Below are 22,256 nucleotides of genomic sequence, written 5' to 3' on the forward strand. Positions count from 1 at the left end.
GAGTTTAACCTCTTTAGGATGCTTGTCTTTCCTGCTTCCACTGAGGAGTTTTCAGCTGCAGCATCAGGAAGCAGCTCACAGGGGGGCTCCTTAGTGCTGCAGGAGGGAGCTGGACCTGCTGGGATCTCTCACCGCTCCATGGCTGGGCACATTGCGCAGTGGACCTGGCCCTGGGTCACCCATGAGCCACCAGGTTTTCACCATTACCATGCCCGGTACCTGCCTGAAAATGCAGCTTCTGCCCTCGGGAGCCCAGTGCCTTCAGCAGCTGTTTTATTCTTCTGCTGTATTCATCCTCCCATAGCCTCTTCCCTTCCGTCTTTCCCAGACAGACCAACGGTCTGCCACTGAAACTGCCTCTGTTTCAAGCATCCGGCTGCACTGAATTGATAATCTCCTCGGCACTCCCGGAAGCGCCCACATCGGGTTCGTCGAGTCCACGCGCCTGCTGCAAACCTCACTGCAGTTTGCACCCCGCAGCCGTACCTGGCCCCCACGGCTTCAGCTCGGCCCTGCCCAGCTCTTATTTTCGTGCTGCTGACCAGGTCCTTCCCATGCCATCGCCCCCACTCGGCTCCGTCTCCCTTTCCCATATGCGATACGGGGCTGCCTTGCCCTCAGTACCGTCTCTCCACACAGTTAGAGTGGCTCTCGCCCCAGGAAGCCCTCCGAAAATCCCTTCCCAGCCGCAGGATCCTCCCTGTAATTCGCCAGAGGCAGGACAGCACTGGCAGAAAGTTTTCCATCTGTATTTCTTTCAGCAGGTAAACCAGGATTTTTATTCAACTCTTCTGCGAGAAATGTCTGCTTTCCTCGAATAGTAATAATCCTAGTGACAGTATTAATTCTGTAAAAATAATGACAACCCTCAAACTTTCCTTCATGTCTAGCAACTTAAAAGTTAATAAATTTTTTACTTTTATTTGAAACAAACTTTTCACTGACAATATCAATACACATGAAAGCACATTTTCATTTGTGACATTATTTTTTTTTTAGGGGAAGGGGGGCTCTGGCTGCCTGTGGCTCAGGTGATCTGGATTCTCCCCGTCTTACTGCCCTGACCAGGGCAATTTTGCACCAACTTCCTTAGCAAAATTCATGAGTGCATGACTTCTCCTCTCCACCTTTCTTCCCTTCCCAGCTCCTGCCTGTTCAGCCTGTGAAATTGCTGGGATCATTTCTTAGTACAGCATCTGGCACAAAGGGACTCTGATCTCCATAGGTCTAAGCTCGGCTGTACCAATAACTAATTAAAGTTTCTTCAGGAAGGCGTTTAGGACCCTAATCATCCTTGTACTGGCAGTACTGTGAAACTGCAGTGACTGGAGAACCAGGCTCAGTAATATTAATAAGCAACCGACCAGACTGAACCCATCAAGTGGTTTCTGACCTGTTCCACTTTGCCTCCCTTATCTGAACTGCAGGGGTGGAATTTAGCTCTTCTATTTTTATCCCTTTCACTCAGACGTTGACCTCTTTATTACAGTCACCCCACATTCCCTCTGCAATCAGAGAGGCGCTTCCAGGGTGCAGTTTGCTTGGCCTACTTTTGGGGTCCGCTTTAGGGCAAGATGAAAGGCACCCCAGAAATGCCTGTTTCTCTTCACTGACTGTAAAGGGAGGCTTGATAGTTATGCCACATGCCTAGCATGGCAAACAAAACCTGGCCTAAGTGCCCTGACCTGCAGTTTATGCACTGTTGTGCACAGACAGCTCTGAATAAGTGTGTGTTAATCATAGCATATGTAGCATGTTGTATGTTATATACATTAAATATACATATAAATACATATATCTATAAAAGCATATCTGTGCATGCATGCGTGTGTGTATTACTAGCTGGCTAATTGAACAGCTGTAACTAACATTGCAACATTTTTCTTACATTTCTTAGATGAGAGCTCCACCTTCAAACCATTCAAAACCTCCAAACCATTTGAAGCAGTATTTATGCTGTTTAGACCAGAACACATGGGCTTTTGATTTGCTAGGACCTCATTCTTGGTGGTTCTTTGCATTTCCAGCAGTGTCACTCCAGTGCCAGCCATAAAGCTGCACCCAAGGGAATCTGGTTCATTGTATTTCTTTAGATCTTAACTGGACTGCACCACACACCACCTTGCTGGGGGAGGACTGCTGGAACAGGAATTAATGAGTGATTTTAGGAACAGCCATGAATTAATTCCTTACCTGGGCAAAACTCCCATTGAAACCTTTGGGAGCAAGGGCTTGTGTCAGTGTGGGAAATCAGACTGTCCCCACTCTTTTGCCCCAAATGACGAAAATGAGATCTGGAAAATTCAATCTACACCCAAAGTAAAGGCAAAGGATATATATATTGAAGCTATCTCGTAAGTTCAGGAGAACAAGAAACAACTCAGCCTGGGTCTCTTCCCAGGCTGCTAGCCACTGGCCAACGTGCAGTTGATGGAGAGGAGTGTTAAAGCAGCTGCCCATGCCGAGGTGCTCTGGAGCACAGGTAGCTGGATCACTTGGAGCTGAGACCCACCACATGCAAATTAATAATCCATCCACACTACTGAGTCTGTCTGACAGATGTCGTTATCCACACACTACCCTGCAGCCTGTCCAAAATTTGAATTGCCACTTACAGGAAAGGAAGTTTTAATAGAACACTCAGAATGGCACAGCTTAGGAGAACTAACCTTGCTGGTGCATTTATTGCAGAAGACGAGGGTTTTTGAGGGGGCAGGCCACATACGCCTTCTGGTATATGCCCAGACACTAGCACTGAAGAAAGTTTTCATTTCCCCGTTCAAAACACCCTGTGAGAAGTAATTATTTAACTTTTTTTTTACTTCACTATGTACCTGAGAAGAACAGGTATCAATCAGTCCCAACAGGGGACACAGGGGATTGATTGCACAGATGAGGGGAGACGTGTTAGTACATAAAAACTAAATACGTATGTCCTGGGAGCACATTCTGACATCACTAGTTCATTTAACTTATGTACAAGATAATGTAAAAGAATGGAAAAGAATAATCTGCTGCTGTCACTCTTTGGCAACTGTAAGTTATTCAGTTTTGAGCACAAATATTACAGTAGTGCCTCTTGGTACAAATACCATTTGGGGATAGACAATTCCTTTTATTTCCTTGAATTGAAATTCCAGTTAAAATTGTCAGTGGTCTTCCTGTCAAAGATTATTTACTACCTCTGTGGGCAAAACTGTATTTAAACACCCTTCAGAGCCAGTAGCATCCCAATGACCAGATTTATAAAAGGAATATAACCAGGAAAAATATCTTCTTATTACCTTCACACCTAAGACAACAACCTGATAAGCAGATTCTTAAGTGGATCAGTCTTTTGGTAATGGGTCTTACTTTCTGTATGGCAAATGAAAATGTTATGAATAATATCTCTTTTCAATAATGGATTGCATTAAAAATGCATGGCAAAATATTTTCACTTTCTTCTTAAGAGACATTGTTTTTGTTTTGTTTTATGCTTGATGAAGCCTGCAGAAGCTATCCTCCTCTCCTTTATGTGCTGCAATCCTGGCACTCTCACGTACCTTTAAAAGAAAATTGGCCCCACCGTACTACATTTCTTATTGAAAGCCCTAGAGATCAGTATTCTCCTGAAGCACTTTCCAAAAATGAGCCCAAGCCATTGATCAATAGCCCACTGCATTTAGGAAGAGGGTTTCTCTTTAGAAACAGAACTTCTTGGGCTTATTAGCATTTCCCCCTTACACATCTGGCTTTATGCCTGGTCTGTGGAAGATGAATAGTTGATATTTCTACCTGATTCACTCTGAAATACTGAACCGCAGCAAAGTCTGCTCCAAGGCAATTCCTGCTTAGGTATTAGGGCTGCAGCTTGCTGAATATTGTACAGAATGGCACCGATGGGTGCAGAGTAACCCAGCATGCAGAGCTAATAACAAGCAGATATGTCACTTCAGTGTCAGATAGATCATTGGCCCAACACATGCATTTTAAATCACAAAGGCCTCAGTGAAAAATTGCATGATAAATCTTAGTGAGGGGGAGAGCTATGCGCTTAGCATTAAAGCTGAAAATAGGCAGGATTCTGATTAAACTGATTAAAGTCCCTAGAAGTGGGCTCCAGGACCTCTGGAGCAAGTCCCATCTTCATCCTGTGGCAGCACTGTGCCACACAACGCGTCTTCCAAGGCGTCAAGGGATCAGGTAACTGCTGGCCTGGCACGCTGGGAAAGCAAAGCAGCACCAGCACCAGCACCTGCAGAGCAGCATCTGTGCTGCTGAGGTTTACAGCAGGGCGCTCAGCAGTGCAGGTCGTCAGGCCTGTGGTGGCATTTTGGCAACGTGATCAAGAAGGTGCTTGCTCTATAGCTGTTGCATTAAACATGCATGTATGTGACTGAACCTGTATGTTCTCATTGAGTGAGCTCTGTGTCTGTGTGTGTGTGCATAGGCAGGTTGCTCCCATCCAGGGAGCTTGTTTAGTGGCTTTACGCAGGCTTTTTGGCTTCCCTCCCTTTTCTGGCTCAGCACAGGCGTGAAAGCAGAAAGGGTGTAACTGGAGGCCTTGGCTGAGCACTGGGGCTGCGGGTCGGGCAGGCTGGGCTGGCACTCGGGGAAGCTGCGCGAGCAGGAGAAGCAACCCAAAGGATCCCACGCAGCGCTGTTTCGTTCTTGGAAACAATTAGCTGCTATTACACCGAACAGTTTGTTTGTGCGGGAGCCCAGGCAAACGCTTTCCTGAGCAGCGGGGGAACGAGGGCAGGCAGCAGCGTGAGCTGCCTGGTGCTGGCAGCCTGCCCTGAAACATGGCTGATACAGACACAAGCCTCCTGCTGCAATTTAAAAAGCTGTGGATATATAAATGAAAAGGCCTCTTCTTTTAGGAGACTGGGCTGGGGTCAAGCTATCAGGACTGACAAAGAGGAAAAGCAACTTTGCAGCTGCTCTGACTAATGCTCAGCTTCCCGGTCACCCGGGCTCACGAAAGCATGGGGATGCCCCTCCTATATTAAATAAAATTCGCATGCAGGTACTCTGAGGGCAGCTTGGGGGATTTTACACTGCTCAGAGATTTGCAACATCTTCACAGAGCCAACATCTAAGCAACACGGTGTCCTCAGAGCAAAGGTCAAAGCTGAAGTCTGTTATTTTCCCAGCACAGCAAGTGTGATTACTGTTCTTAGCTGGCCATCAGCGGCACAGACTATAGATTGGTGCATCTGGGTAACAGCTGTTATCACATCTGGGATCAATACGTGCTGCCGCAGCTCAGCATTTTGCAAAGCGCAAGGCGGAGGCGCAGAGGGCTGCATGCGTGCCGTGTGGCCTCTCCCCCTACACCGTTCTTGGTAAGAGGGTTCTGGTTTATTATAACAGCTGATGTATTTGGGTTAATCCACTGGAAATCAATCAGATCAGCTGGGAATGGGCATCCAGCAGTGACAGATCGAGTTAATGGTCTCTATGGCTGGTTCAGGGACAAAGGTCTAATCCTGGTATTTCTGCCCTGACGCTCAGAATGAAGCATGCGTGTGAACATACAGAGACAGGCAAGGCGGGCATGAAACGCTGCTGACATCTCTTTTCATAAGATCTGTTCATATGAATGGGTTGTCACTGCTTGGCTGTAGAAGGGCAGGACCAAGAGTCTAATGTTTATACCTTCCTCTGCACTGAGAACATTAATGATTTATGAATACATACTTCCTTATCAAGATACATGCATTTTAATTATAGAAAAGTTCAAGCTTCAATTTTGGCTCCAAATATTTGAAAGCTTTTCACATTGACACAGATATCTAAATACCAGTAACACCAGAGCTTGGTGCTGCTCTGTTCTGGGTTTTCATGTTATCTAGTGTTAAGTGGTAAGGTAAATGTTATTTACGCTAAATGTTTCATTTGATTTTTGCTTCTTGAGCACTGCCATCTTTGTGAAGGTGATGTGGTAGAGAAATACAATCTGTACTTTCCACTCTAAGCTTCCACTATAGGCTAAAGCTCCCCAGAAATGGAGGGGGAAAATTTTTGAGTCACAGTTGTGGATGTCTTCAATTTTGACTTTTTACAGGAAGTTAGGAAAATCCAACCTCTGTCAGCTTCTGATGGGTTTTTTTGGGCACCCAAGAACATGGACATTCAAAATCACAAGTCATCCCTTAAAGACTCATTTCCATGCTGCTTTACTTGTAGTTTATCCTCACAGCTATTATCCTTCTCTAAAAGAGGCCTTTTCACATGAATGCATGAAATATCAATGACATTGCTGATATGGGAAAGGCCGGCAGGATCAAACCTTAATATTTCCCATCGAATCCTATGAATATTGTGTTTATTAGGTCCCATATGCTCTGCTAATTCCTGCTTTATTTATAATATGTGTCTTATAATTTAGGATTAGGTTTAAAATAGCAATTGTTCAACAAACAATGTGCAAAAGCGGCTCTGCCTTATAGCTAGAAATGGCTGCTTCTGCTTAGCTTATGAAAAAGTATTTGTCCTGCTCAACAGCTAATTAAAACTACCCACCACAAAAGTTTCAGCCTCCTAATGAGCCTCACTTGTTTACAAAAGCATGTCCTGATCTGCTCTCCCAAACCGCTCTGCAGCCGTGCAATAATCTGCGAGAAGCACCTGATAGCGTGGGCTGGCCAAAAACGTTATCCCAAGTGTCTGCTGCACCCACCAAAATATTTACCTCCTGTCTCCACGCAGGCTCAGCATTCTCGTCCTGTTCTGCTATGCCTCCAACTTCTCCCAGTTTGAACCCTTTTTAAAGCATATCCGGAAAATAATCTGCTTGGCTTGTGGATACAGTGAGAAAGAACAAGAACACAGTTATCAAACACAGGTGAGATGTGAGAGCATACGAAGTGTTGGTTCATTTACACATCAACTAATTAGTTCATTTTGTCTTCTGCCACTCATTGCACACACCAGCAGCCATTTAATGCTGGAGTTTATCCTCTCTCTTCCTTGCCTCCAAGAGAATTTTTCTTTGTGTTTGGTTATTTGGATTCACTATATCTGCGCTGAGGTCAGAATGGATTTGAACTGTTCGGTGGTCCCAAGACCAATTTTCTTCCTTGCCTGGAAGGTCCTAGCAGCCAGCCCAAGGGGGCTGCCATCTGTGCCCCCCACAGATCTCAGACAAATCTTCCCCTAAAACAGTCATCACCCTAATAAACAAGGAAGAAAAAAATGCTAGAATCAAAATTATGTCAGCCACGAAGCCACTGCTTCAAAGAAACCCAAATAAAAATAGTTAATTGGAGTGGATTGCAATTTATTAGTCTATAAATTAATCAGAAATTATTGGAGCTGACTAGAAGATTTCTTGTCCTCTCTAATTTTGGAATTTATGACCTCCTGCTGCTGCAGGGCAGTTATCAGCATGAAACAGCTCCAAGTCAAGCCATTCCCTCCCTGTATATGTTTCTTTTTCCCTTTCCTACCTTCTGCTTCTCTTTCACGAAGAAAGAGCCTCTGCAACGCAGCTGCCTGAAACCTGGGCTCTGCAACAGGCGCTCGGCACGAGGGCAGAAGAGCAGGTGGCAAATCTCTGCTTTTTGCATCCCCCTGCTGCCTGGCTTCAGCTAACCTGATCTCCCAGCAGCAAAGCCACAGAAAGTGGGGAAGATCTTCTAAATCTCTCAGCCCGTGCGCTTCGTGTGGCTCCAGCCACACTGAGACGCAGCCACGCGGTCACGCCACGGATGCCGAGTGCAGCTTTCGGACAGCGAGTAAGGTTAGATTTAATCACTTGCCTGCAGCAGAGGTGGGCAAAACTGTCAGTGCTGCAGCCTACTCAGTCTCCCCCACGAGGTCCAGGTGGTTCAAACACCCGAAACCTCACCAGGGCCCGGCTGGACCGTGCTGCCCGCCCGGCAGTGGCTGGGGCATGTCGCTGCCAGGAGGACGCTCCCTAGACCGGTGCATGGCGGCATCTGCTCCGCTGCACCTTCCCCCAGGACTGCTCCAGACATTTGGGACTCTCTCGATTTAATTCAAGTCTCATCCATTGCTTGGCACTTTTCTGGTGCTGTAGGATAATGAATTATGGAGAGTCCCAACTTGCACTGAAAATGGACAGGTCTGTGACTTTCAAGTGGTGCAACAAGAATTCCCCAAAATAACCAAAGGAAAGGTAAAAGGTAACAAGATGTCTTTTGTTTTAAATCTCATGGTTTTTAAGCAAGCCGCCTGATTGGCTTTCACTCAGTACGTTGGAGCAGACCTGTCCTTAGACTATTGCCTTTTATGTGATGCTTAGATTCCTTTTTAGGGCGTGCATACACACCTATACACAATAAGTTAAGTCCGAAAGAGTAACAGGAATGATAAATGAGGAAAATTTGCAAGCTTTCCCCTTAGTTCACATTTATGTCAGCATGTTCCCATGTGCAGAGCTGCCTGCCTGGACTGTCACCTTAATTTGCAAGTGCAGTTTGAAAGACGCCCGATTCCTGCATCAAATCTGCAAATCTATCAGGGCCTTGTTAAAAAGGAACCACTTGGTATGGGAGCTTTATTTTCAAGTTTGACTTATTTGTTGACTTCAGGTATTTAAACAATGATTTAAGTATTCTAATATCATCTGATTCAGTTGGTGACTAGGGAATTTGGATTAAAATTGAGCTAAGGGATTTTATTATTTTACCCAAAGGACAGACTAATTAAGTTAAATCGCAAAGTGTCTGTATTAAAAAAAAAAAAAAACAGAAATCAGCCTAATCTTAAAATTTTATAAATTATACATTTAATATGGTAATAGGGTAATACGTGTTATATGGTAATAGGGCCTAGTGAATATGTTAACTTTTCATCCTTGTACAGCTAAATGTTGATGCATAAGTGTTGCCCAAAAAATCACATATTTGCAGTGAGATGTACCTGCAAATGATTTGAGCAGCATTTATTTTCGGTTATCTCTTTTCTGTCCTTCTCATGAACTGTGATGAACAGCAGAATCAAAAGCCACAGCCCGCCTTTCGGAGCGGCTCAGACCATGGCAGTGCTCACCTCTGCCTGCTTGGGACGGGACAAGAGCAGAGCTCCACAAAGAGCAGGCTTTTCATGTGCAGGAGGGATGAAAAAAAGAAAAAAAAAAAAGCAATTATATTTTCATCTCAAGTTGAGCCAAAAAAAAGTTACAGTTTTCTTTGTGATTGTTCTTGCGGTGGAACAAATGCATTTTGTTTATCCAAAATGAAGCATTTTATTTGTCGAAGGGCCCAGCAGGTGAAAGTCATCAGGGTGCAAAATGCTCCAGCTCAGCCAGCAGACTCCTTGCATTTTCTTATTTCTTTGGAAAATCTTGAAATGGGCAACTTGCCTTGGCTTCCCTGTGCAATGGCAGCTGTTCCTTGGGGCACAGAAAATCCTTAGGGCACAAGTAACTGCTAAGCCAGCGTACGTGCCCCCTGGTCCTCCCGTAGCGGCTGGTTGTACCTCCCACCGGCACCTGCTTTGGTTGGACGGCACGAATGGCTGCCGCGCTGCAAAATGGCACGCTGTTCCTCTCCACTTCCCCCTCGCTTTTTTCCTTAATTTAAAGTGGTTGGCTTTCTGGAGCACTTCTATCACTTGTGAAAGGCTCCCGTTTCTCTCTGGTGGCGTATGGAGTCTCCCTCGCATAAATGGGATGCAGGGATAGATAGCACCAGCCTCTGTCAGCTGTAGAATACTGGTCAAGCTTACAAGGCAACAGCAGTGGCCACCCTTGATCAGCTCCAGAACTCAAACCATAGCTATCTAATCTATATATATAACTGTATATAATTGACAATCTACATAATCTATATCTATACATAATCTATTATCTATAGAATCTATTCTGTAACTATCTATCACCCATCACTGGGGTATTTGCTCCCTATTAATTCAGTCCCTGATTGCCCTACAAGGTGCTTCTAAGGGACGCCCCGTACAATTGCACTTGTGCATTTTATTTCCTTTCCGTGTAGCAAATATATGGGAGCAATGAGACTGTTTCTTACTGAGCAGCCGACCCATGGGAACCACTTTCAGTCTCAGCTGACCTGGGCAGGATTTGGACTAGTCGTTATTGTGTTTGTTGAAGGCACAATTAGCACAGCAAATTGCATCTGGTCATTCTGAGTATTTATATGCCATGACCCCATGCGTATTAGCACTACTAGCCTCTTTGGGCTGATGAGCTAGACTTCTTCATATTAAGCATTAATGAAAATATGCTGCATTACTACTAGAAAAGAAGGATTATGGACTTGGTGAGGCTTAATATCAGAAGGCTAAGGTTTAACTTGTTTTTTCTTCCTTGACTGATATTTATATGCAGGAAAGTAAGCTATGACCTTGATGCATAAAGTTGCTTCTCTCTGAAAATCACAAAATCCCAATGATGATCACACTGCATGCATAAATCTGTATATTGCAACAGCAGCAAGTGCAGGTATTTTGCTAAAACTCAGAGGCTAAGGACTTCAGTGTGGATTCTTCTTACCAAAATTCAGACACAGCAGGTATCAGCATCTGAGCCAGGAGCTCTGGATTCCCTTCAAAATCAATGGAGAAAAATAGACACTTTTAGGGCACAGCTCATCTGGCCTGTGTTAGAGACTTCCTTAGGACAGCATGAGCCCCACAAGTGTCTGGGTGTCTCCACTGACCATAGTGGTCGTTTAGTAAACCCAGATATAGAGCCCACTGTAAATGTCTGTCTTCAGTTAGATGAATCCCACCCCAGGTGACAAAATATTTCCAGCCCTGATAGTATAAAACAGGGAGAAGAAAGGAAGGTAGGAGGAGGGGGTGAGATCTGCTGACGTTCCTCCAAGGCCTCTTGCGATTAGTTTGCCCAGCTCAGTTTGTGTCAAATACAAGAACCCTGCAGTGCCCCCCAAAACGATGTGTTCTCCGGCAGGAGAGAGCAGGAACGAGAGATGCCACAAAGTCCCTGCTACTGATGCATTTTTTGTTGTGAACACCAAAACTGCACCCCCTCCACTCATTGCAGGTAGTTTTTGTGAGATTTTAAGCCCAAGCACACAGCAGACAGGAAAGCTGGGTCATGAACCTGGGGGGCACTTGCACACAACCTCAGGCCTTGCTTCAGGGGCTGCTGTTCAAGATCCCCCTGCTGCTGGCTCAAGCAGAACCAGCATCCTTGGCTTTCTAAGGCTTGGGCAGTAGTCGAGAAATTATTATTTTTCCCCTTAGACCTAGCAGCCTTTTTTTAAAAAAATAGACTTTTAAAAATAAATTCTTCCCTCAATGCAACTGCTCCGATCCATGGGCTGTGGGCAGGCCTCGGCCCCTCATCTCCCTGTCTCAGGACAGATTCCTCCCTGCCGAATACCTGTAATTGAAGCGTTTGATTTTTCCTGGCAGGGTGTCGTTTCTGCCAATGAAGCCTATTTGTGCGATGAAACATCAAGAAGTTCACACAGGGATGCAGAGCAGTCCTGTAGGCAAAGAGCTCTCAAATGAAATGCCGTGCCAAGAAAGGTTTAATTGTAGTTACCGTACAACAGGAAAAACAAAGAAAAACCCCACCCTGCAGGAAGAGGCTGTTTTCATGTCCCAGGAGCTGCTCAGCAGCGAGCCCACCTCAGCGCTCAGCGAGCTCCCAGTGGCACTAATTGCCACCCTCGCCGGCGGCTCTGCGCCGAGGCCTGAGCAGCGGCGGCAGGGGCTGATCTGCTCCCTCACCTCCGCGCGGCCACCTGCGGAGAGCGGGGCGAGAGCCCGGCATTCAGCGGGGACGTGGGGCCCGGCCCCGTGGCCCCTTTGGGGATCCTGCAAAGGGTTTTTTTGATACGAAGAGAACAAGTGTGTGCTGCTATCAGAGGGGGGATGGCGCCAGGCACACGAGCGCAGGCAGCAGCGGCATGGTGTTCAGGGACACCTCCTCCTTCAGCAAAGCAAGCGTGTAGGCACCTGCATCGCTTTGAGCATGCCCTTCAGTGCTTTCTTCAGCGGGGACCGAAAGAGCGTGCAAGCTCCTTCCTGGCTGCCTCACTAACGGCATCCGGGGTGATCGCAGGGTTTTCTCATCCCAACCTTTGCACAGGTATTTTCCACCTTTCTTGCTTCCTATTAGCCTCCCTTTCTCTCTTGCTATCTGCTGCTGCATTTGCTTCTCTTGTCCCAGAGCAGAGCGTAGCGCTTTTCACATGAATGTGAAGTCACTGCTTTTTCTTGAACGCATCTTTAATTAGCACCACCCATTTTCTTCACTAGTCCAGAGACCAAACCAGCCCCCTGTTATGCCTTATTTCTGTCAAATGGCAGCCTGTCCTGGGGAGATGTCTGGCATGGTCACTTCATGAAGAGGCTGGAGAATTTTAGGAAAGAGGAATAAGTTAGGAGATTTCCTTCTGATTTTTTGAAACAATAATTAACTGACTGAAACAGCTGATACAGCTTCTACTGCATTCCCCTATTACTTGTATTACAAATAAGCCTGGCTCTCTCACCTTAAGACTATGGGTTGAGTTTTTCCTTCAGGCGTTTCTGATTCCCATTCACTTCAGTGGGAGGTATTTACCGTTTCTTGGGTACTTTGTCTATCCAAGGTATTTCCAGGGTATTTTAAGATATTTCCAGGAGTTAACAAGGTGTTGACAGTAGACTGTGCATTTTTACTTGATTTAGAAATGCTAACTGTGGGGTACTGCACCTGCAGATAGATCTTTGAACCCCAAACCGAGAAGAGGCTTTTATCAAACTCACCAAGGGTTTTCATGTTCTTTCTATTGACTTCCATAGGTTTTAGAGCATGCCCAGCTATATGAGTAACCAAATGGACTTAGCAGGATTTCAGCCTGACCCGTAGACTGAGAAGGAAGGGAAGGGCATGGTCACTGGCATGGCTGCACAGTCTTCCCTCTTCAGCTCTAGCTTTCTCCTTTTTTACAGAGACTCAACCACCCCTTGGACTATATCTCCCCTTTATGAAAAAATTATTAAAGCAGGGGACTGACTCTGCGAGTGGCAGGCAGGGTAACAAGGTAGGACATGTATAGCAGAGTTGTTGTTGAAGTTGGCTGCAAACTTTCAATCCAAGTTGCTTTCCAACAGCAACCTGGGCTTCTGGAAGCAACAGCATTATGCACGCAGAAGCACTCTATCAAAAATGTCAATCTGTTGCCAAATATTTTCCAGCCAAATCTAGGTTTAGTTTTTGACAAAAAATGAAGTAGTCTCAAGACTAAAAATTATCACTGCAGTAGCTCTGTGTAATTGCTGGAAATGCACACTTACAGATGAAGCATATCTTGCTATGTACAATAGTATAAGTAACTTTGTGCATGCATCAGTAATAAAAATGCCTGTATCATAACACAAAATTCCTGCAGCAAGGTAGAGGGAGAAGAGCAAATCAGATTGCCCACTAGTAAGCATTTTGTTTTTCTATGAAAACAAGTATTTCCATTCCTAATGACTATGCAAGCAGAAGCACTGATGACAGCTTGCTTATTTATACAGTAAGAGGCTTCTCAGTGCTGGACAGTTGATAGGACAGGGAAACCATTTTGCTCAAATTAACATTTGTCTGTGTGCCTAATATTTTAGATGAATGGAAGAACCTTTAAAAAGATGGCCTAGGTATCATAGCAGTGAAGGACTAGTTCAGAAGCAGGCAATGAGATCTGAGTTGTCCTCTTAGCAGTTACAAACACTGAGCTGCAAAATCTAATCTTAGCTCTTTCAGTGAGTTGCTGTATAATCATGCGTAAGTCATTTAACATTGAATACTGACTGAGATCAACCTCCATCCCCCTTGGGCTACTCTTTTATAACAGCTGGAGAGCCCCAGGTGAGAAGGTCACTGGCCTGGTGGTGCAGGGAGTAACTGGGAGCACCTGACACCAGCCTTATTCAGTGGCTTCAGAGAAAACAAATGAACATCAGGCAGGGGCCAGGCTCCCAAAGCCTGGAGGAGGCCCCCAGTCCCCAGCAGCAGTGACAATGTTTAAAGCAGTTTCAGTCTCCCCCTTCCCTCTGTTGTCACTGTCTCTTGGGGACCTCTGCCCTGGCACCCAGGCAGGGACAGGGCTGAGTGTCCCTGCAGGAGTCCGGCTGGCAGATAAGGCCCCAGCTTGCTCCCACTGACCCCAGCCCCAAGGAGATGGATATTCAACAATGTTGTACCCTAGACCAGTTGCTAAGTGCCTCCAAGAAGGTTTAAGATGCTATCTTCAGGCATCTGATTTGGGATGTTTATACTTTAGTTCAGACATGGCAAAAAAAAGAAAAAGCAATAACTGCTTCATAGTTATATTAACTGTGCTGGCAAATTATATTTTGACTTTAAAATTGATGGTAAACAAGTGCAATAAATAAGGGTAATCATGCATTACATGTCCATGAAAGTAGACAGTACCAAGGCTATTAAAACAATATCAATCAGGCACTGAAGATGGTTTATATTTAGCACATCCAGTTTTAGATTAAACAGACTCTGCTCTCAATTACCCAGTAATTACATAGAGGCATAAAGGCATGTACACAAAGCTACAGCAAAGCAACTGTAAGCACTGGCATACTTTGCTATTGGTAAACTTCATTTTGTCAGGATTAATTGGCAAAAAGGCTGGTGATGAACACATGACAAGCACAATATGCAATAATGCTTTAATAAAGTGATAGAAGCAAATGTTTTCCATCAAACCTCTTCAGCACAGAAAATGTGATTAATTAAGCACATTCATCTAATTACTGCGTGAATTCTCAGGAGGTAAACATATACTCCAAGGCAAATATTCTGGGTATGATTCCAGGGGCTGTATTCAATTCTTTTTTTTTTACGTTGCATTTGTATGTAAACATGAAAAAAGCTTTTTTTTTTTTTTTTAAGGGAAGATCCTGTCTGTGATCAGTATCTAGCATCAGATCAAGGCTCATTCTAATCAGCAGCATTCATCAGAGCTAGTGAAAGCTCTTCCTTCTGAATGACTATCTTGCTTCTCTAATACCTCCAGTGTGACAGAGAGTTATAAAAAAATGCAACAACCAAAATGTTTATGGAATGATAGCTGTGTTTTAGTAGCCTTATGCCATCCTTTACATGAGTAGCATTTGGCTGTACAGTTTTGGAGTAGCTTTTCTAATTCGTATCAGGAAACATGTAATACGAGGGTTCAAATGGTGTCCAGAAGGGCATCAACACTCAGCATTGCCTAGGGGACAAGCCTTTTCAAATGCAGGAGCCATATTATTCTCCTTTATCCATGCATAGGTACCTATATAAAGCAGTCTCATTTTCAAAAGCACTGAAAACCCAATTGTCTTTGCTGGAACCGGTGGGACAGCCAAGCGCACGGGGCTGCCTGAGTCCAGCAGGTGAAGACCTGCAGGCAGGGCATTTCGTGGTAGTGGCAGCCCGGGCATCCCCTACCTGGGCTGCGGGGCTCCACAGCCAGCACCGCTCAAAATTTCCTTCGACAGCTCCAATCCTCATTTTGGCTGGGGGAGGAGAGACAGCAATTGCGCAAACAGTTCAGCCCAGGGCTGCTGAGGAGACACGTATGGGGCCGATGCAGTCCCCCTATGCCAGGGGACTGTGGCCAAATCCTCATGTCAGCTCAGGTAGGACAAGGCTGAAGGAGACAGGACATGCGACACAAACAGATACGTGGTCGCAGCCATGGCTTTGGGTATAAACCCTAAATAATTGCTGGAGTGAAATTAGAGAGAGGGAGATCAGGGGAAAAGACATCTTAAATCCCCACCACCACTACCACCACCACTTCCGCTTCATCCCCCTCTCCCTTCCCCAGGGGAAAAACCATGCCTGGTGTCTATAGCCTTAAAAAGATTGCTGCCAGGCTATAAATATCCAGCCATCTATTAACTGCATAAATACCCACAGTCCAGAGAGCTTTCCTTCTGCTCCATTAATGCAACTAACATCAACACTGCTCACCATCACAAGCCCCACCATATTTGTCTCATTTAACCCAACAGTGCCTTGATCTTTACCGATGAATTCATTTTAGTGGTTTACAGCAGCCTAGTCCATAGTGCATTTAAAGTCAATAGAGAGACTCTCCCTGACTTCTGTGGGCTTGGATCAATTCCAAGGGAAATATTTTCCTACTTAAGTAACTCTAAAACAAGGCGATTACACCAACAAAAAAAACCATGGAATGTTTCTTTTAAAAAATATGTTGTTGACAACAGAGAGCAAAGTAATCCTAGCACTGGGGATATATTTTTAATGTTGCTTCAATCAAATGCCTCAGAATAATGAAATACTTGCAAAATAGACCTGTTTGCATTTGTGGCCTTCCCAGCTATGGCTAGGGGGAAAAAAAGAAAGAAAAAAAAAGGAGAGAGAGAGATTCTAGTCCAAAGGAAACAGCTAAGGAAAGCAAAAGCTTTCTCAGGCACTCTGGCAGCTTGCTAGCTTTCCTGACAGGGGGAAGGAGAGCAGAGGATGGGGGGAAGCCCCATGGTATGAGCAGGCAGGACCTCTCCTTATTGTCATGTAACACTTCAGCATCTGCCTCCTCTATATGAACTAACTCACTGCAGTACTAGCTCTTATAAAAGAGCTAGAAACCTTCCAGGCATTTCAGACACAGCCATAAGAACAGAGTACTTAGGTGAATAAAGTAGAGGTGGAGTCACCATGGAGGAAGGTGAGGCCCTGTTTGGCCTCTGCTTGCTGACAGCAACCTTGGGAGGCTCCCACGCACTGTAAATAACTCATTGCAGCATCGCTAATGTGCTGCAGGTGTACGCAGCAGGGGCAGGTGAATATACCTGTGGGAAGGCATATATCTGAGATGGTTCCTGTAATCATCATTGCAATGTAATCAGTGCTCTAACCTGCTTACCGTGTTTCATAACACTGAGAGAATAATTAGTGCCACTTCAGCACAGGGAGCCTGGACATGCCGCGTGTCAGATCAACCAGGTGATTCACCTTGGCTGTGAGCTGGTTCCTGCCACCGATAGCCTGCCTGCGTGATGAGACGCTTTGCGTGCTCACCCGGGAGGGGAGGGCCTGCCCCATGCTGAAAGTGGGTGCTCAGGAGAGCCTGACACTAGCCCTGAAGTACTCAGGGATGGACTGAGCTCAGAGGAACATCAGTGAGACCCAAGACTGTACAAGTATCACAAGATGTTTAACTACTGGCATTACTGCTTAGAACGGCCATACAACCCAAGAAAGGTGCCACATGGGCACTGGAGGGCCTGAAGTCCTCTCTTGATTCTCAGGAAAAGGAGAGATCTAGCATCAGCTTGTCCACCCTACCTCATAAATCAAACCCATACATAAATGTCTCTCAGGGTGGTTAAATTGACGCCTTCTATTATAGCGTGTGCATGTTTGTTTTGATTTGGGATACCAGATTTCTCTGCATACTGCTGGTATATACAAACCCTGCGACATCGTTGCCCTAAAAATAAGCCAGAATTGCTGCCTACCGTAATGTTGTGCTATTTACTGGTTTTGGTTTGTACTCTCTGTCCAGAGGTGGTGGGATTTCATGTGTGGCTAGAGCCTGTAAAGCCCTCAGGGGGGAATCATGCAATGTAGATGGGAAGTATAGGCTTGAGTTACTGTTTGGGCTACCAAGGAGACAACCCAACCCTGCATGAGAGAGAGACCAGCAATCAACCCCCCACCAAAGCACAGTGAAGAGGCAAGTGAAATTGTAGGACGTAAGTATTATGCATGAATAGGACATGCTGAATTTTTTTAACTCATGATGCCGTTCATTCATAAACTGTTCTTTTCCCTACCACCAGCCCTAATCTGCCTCCATATTTGACTGATACTTCTCGGTATTTATTTATGGACCAAACTGAGCAGGGAAGCAAAGAGGGAGATGTGGGTGGGCATAATGACAACAGCTCGAGTCACACAGTGAAGAGACAAACTGTAAAGCAATTTTGTGGTTTTTCTCCAGGTTGGGAAGGGAAATCCCAGAGTTTGCCTCCCGGGAACTGACGTTCAGTAATGCACAAAGGGCTCTGCTCTCCCAGCATGCGGGATACCAAGGAAACCAATCTGCCATTCTCAAAGCCAGTGTGGGAAATAATGCTTTGTGATAAATCTTGGGCAAGTGCTGTCTGCCTAGGACCTATGTCCCTATGTCCCCTCCTTTGTGACCAAAGCTGGCTTACAAGAAGCTGCCTCTTAGTTTAACTGTTCCCATCATGGAAACTGAAGGGATCACTGTCAAAAAAATTGGGACCATGTCCTGTTGAGCACATAGCAGTATGGGGGGAAAATAATATATTAAGCCCTGGAGAACCTGAAAATATCCAGATGTAGCAGTTGTTCTTCTCAGCCCTGCCAGTCCTGCTGGGGGGGAGTTATGTGTGTTCCTGGGTGTGAAGGCACTGCCTGAGGAGGGGCGACCTTGGACGCAGCCCTGGCAACATTTCCGAGATGGGAGACAACCTGCATGCTCAGCCAGGAAAATGTCACTGGGGAAAAGAAGAAAAGCCATCAGTGAGGAACACGAGGATCTGTGTGAAAAACAAAAATACAATGCAATAAAAAACAAATAAGAAGTACAATGCAATAAAATACCCGGGTACTCACTCCGTCCTCATCTGCACGGCTGAAACGCAATGCACACTGTTACGGCTACAGGCGCCAGGGCTGGCAGCATGTGGGCCAGACCATGGCAGCAGCAGGCTCCTGCCCTGGACCCAGCTGAGCTCAGATGCCAGAGAGGAGACGAGATACTTTGCGTTCAGGACCAGAATTCGCATTTCACTGATTTGCCTCAGCTTTGCTCCCTCACCACGACTGCTGGTACAGATCAGTCCTTCGTGTTAGAGAAAACACCCCCATGCACCTTCTCGAGAGCCTCCACTCTCAATTGTTCATATCCGACTGCCACAGGTTTTGAAATATACACCAGCATACGGGCAAAATGTCATTTGGTGAAAGAGAATAATACACAGGAGAGCTGTGACCTGAAATCAAGTAGAGTGGGGGGCTTTGGAATAACTGAAATATCTGGCAGAGGAAGGATTAATAGACTCTGCTGATGCCCTTTCTCAGGGGAGTAAAGCAGCAGGTTATTTTCACTGCACTGCTAAAGCATATTACTTTTCAGAGGTATCCTATAATTTATATATAGTGAGAAATGGCTAGAAATGTGCGTGTTTTCAGAATGCTGGTCTGAATGAAATAGAAACAGTTTTTCATTAAAAACAAGTCAGATATGTCTCAGAGTGTCTGAAAAACAGATTTATCCTAGAATTAATTGTGGGCTGCCTGGGGCAGACACCTACTTTTTATTTCCTGTTTATACAGCGCTGAGCACAACAGGATCTGGACCTTTGGCAGAAGATCTGAGATACCACAGTAATAGTAGAAGTAATGGATATAATTTGGCAAGGATTTTGAAAAAGCCACCAGGAACCCAGCTGACCAAATCCAGTGGCACTTTTGAGGACGCTAGTCCTCAACATTAATTCTTAAAGACAGTTACAGAAAGATGTCTGCTTCTGTTGTAGTGCAAATCCCACATTGCTCAAGGAGCCCTTGCACAGTAAAAAAATGAATAATAAAGTATTTCCCTGTTAATGTCAGAATGTCCATTTATAGCTCAGGGGATCACAAATTTCTTATTTAAATGTCAAACACTGATGTCTCCAGGCTTTTCTCTGGGAAACCACACACTCCAAGAGACCTGTCTTTTATGCATAATGCTGATACAAAAGAGGAGTGAGTCAGCTGACATCAGGATCTGTGTGGCATCAGACTCAGGAACAATAAAAACCAGATGCTAGATTAGAGAAGTTCAAGGTGGAGCAAACATTTAGCGAACAATCAGTAAATACGGAGCTCAGGGTAACAGGATAAGATACACAGAGGGTGAAGTACTTCAACATAATGGGGACTCTTTTGATTCAAAAGGCGACAATGAGTTGTCAGGGCATCCTACACCCATAATTTCAGAAGCGCAGTGATTCATTGCCAGCCCAGCAGTTCAAAGTCGAAGGTGCGCTAAGCCGTCTTCCTGACATTTGAAAACAGAAGCTGCTTTGACCCAGCACAAGAACCAAGATTAGCCCTTTCAGATTAGAAGGAAAATACTAGTGAAGCACCAGAAGGTTCGGTGTGGGGTCTTTCTCATAGCCACAGACTTGGATGATGATGTTGAAAGCACAAGCTGCCAAGTTTAGAAAGGAAAATGGATGAAGTATTAATTTACTTATTGCTTAAGTGCCTCAGCTGATGGTGAAATACTGTTCAGGATAGACTGCTATAAAACAAGGATTCTTGGAACAAGGTCATAATACACAGCGAGAGCATCTAATAGAATAAAAAGGGGATTTTAAATTGCCATATAAACATTTCCAAAGCCTTCAGCTAAGTGCAGCTGCAAGAACAGGAAATATGAAACTGGGAGGCAGTGACCAGGCCCACAGGAAAGAAGGGGACCCTATTGCTCATATCAGATGTACTAGGGATATAGTACTTAAGCAGAGAGTCTGTTTTCATTTGCAGACCTGCTAGTGATCAGAAGACAGATTTTCTTCACAGTTTGGGCCTTTTCTACTAATTCAATATTTTGCTGTTTTACCTACTGCCAGACCTTAGACTAATTAAAGGCAGATTTCCTGTGAGACCACAGAATTACTTGTGTGTATTAAGCACTAGCTCTGGCATTACATTGATCTCTTCTTTTTTTTCTCCTTTAATTATTTTATAAACAAATTCACTCAGCAGCAGATATCTTGATACCTTCCGTGGTGTAGTTTTAAGGCACATGCATTGCCCAAGCCGGGTGTCTCTGTACTTTTCACCTACCAATTTTAATTTGTTTGTTCAGCAAAAGATACCAGAAACCGTATGTTGGAAACTTAATCCAGCAAATGCTACTCCATTGGATCAGGGCCAGAGCGCTCTGCACTGCTTTGCCCCAAGCCCTAGAGAAGGGGCATTTGAAATTTTCCATTTGAAAATGTGGGTTCGCAGCACCATGCCTTGCATGGGGAAGTTTCGATCCCTGTCCTGCAGCACGGGCCTCTCCTTGGCAAGCCAGATTGCTCCAGGGAGCAGATCAGCTGTGCTCCTTCACTGCAGTGAAGCAATGCTCATACTGCAGAGCTACACTGCTCATATGTGAGATGAGCGTGTAAGCTTGCACATGACCAGCATGATCCCAGCTTTTAAAGTTCAATTAGTAAACAAAACAAAACAAAAAAAAACAAGAATCCAAACTGTTTTGGCTTACCTGACTGGACATGGATAAAAAACAGTATCAGGCATCCAGGAGGAGAAATAGCAATGTGCAAACTTCCTGGAGCACCTGCTGTCCTCTCCCCAAAAGATACCCCAAACTGACATAATACTGTAAATTTGTGGTGTCCTTTGTTCTTCGCAGAACAAAAAATACATATGAAAGAAACACTGCTGGATTTGAAATAAGCTACAAATAGGTCAAGTTCAGATGACTACTAGTCATGCGGTACTCCAGTGCATGAGCAGCAACTGATTTCTGGTGCATGCTGCACCCCAGACATGGTGCATGCCTCCAGCAGGCTCACGAGCTACGGAAAGGGATGCTACAAGCTATCTATGCTCTGCAGCCTTGCGTGGCTGCTGACAGTGTTTGAAATTGCATTAATAAAAGCAAGATAAGAGAGAGAAAAAATCCTTTTGGTGTCACAGGGAGAAACTGTTGCTCATCAAAAGTTAAAATAAGTCAACCTGAAGTTCAAATAACGTGTTGGTATGTGTTGTGAGCCTGAGCCCACACAAGCAGCCGTAAACGCGTGTCTGTGCAGAAGAGAGAGCACGGCAGGTTCGGTTAAAGCTGGCATTACCGTTTCTCTCAAAAACACGCTGTCTGCTCTTAGCGACTTCTAAAACGACAGCACGCCTCGTTGTTCCTCGTTGAAAGCCGCGCTGCAAGACGCAGCCGCCGTTTCTTGGCCCAATGTCTCCAACCTCGCGAGCTGGCCCGGGGGCAGAGGACTGAAGAGGGACACTGCTTTTTTCCTTTTTCTCCACCCCAATGAGCAGCTTAGGAGCACTGGCAGCTTGAGGCCTCTCTGGCTGTGGCCTGCGTAGGCTGGAGTCGCCGCGGTTCCTGTGGGCAGACGGGAGGTTGGGCGCAGGGCTCCGGTTGCATAGCACGTATAATTCGTGGGTATTTGCATGGTTTTGGTGAAATGACTCCAGTTTCAAGGACTCTTCTGCTCCTTTTCCAGAAGGCTTTCCAGCAATCAGTTTACAGCAGCATCTTTTATTGTCATCACTTAATGATATATTAGCAGTACTTTTGCCCTGGCCATAGGGCTGTCGA

General features: G+C 45.2%; 1 long non-coding RNA gene across 1 annotated transcript; it reads left to right on the top strand.

Annotated features, from left to right (window-relative positions):
- Positions 1–478: 478 nt before the first annotated feature.
- Positions 479–21,312, top strand: LOC112970498. Its single transcript, XR_003255028.1, has 3 exons — positions 479–764; positions 6,697–6,832; positions 17,889–21,312. It is a non-coding gene; the product is annotated as an uncharacterized LOC112970498 (long non-coding RNA).
- Positions 21,313–22,256: the final 944 nt, after the last annotated feature.

This window comes from Apteryx rowi, unplaced genomic scaffold (genome assembly GCF_003343035.1).
Source record: "Apteryx rowi isolate R43461 unplaced genomic scaffold, aptRow1 scaffold_4, whole genome shotgun sequence".
NCBI lineage: Eukaryota > Metazoa > Chordata > Aves > Apterygiformes > Apterygidae > Apteryx > Apteryx rowi.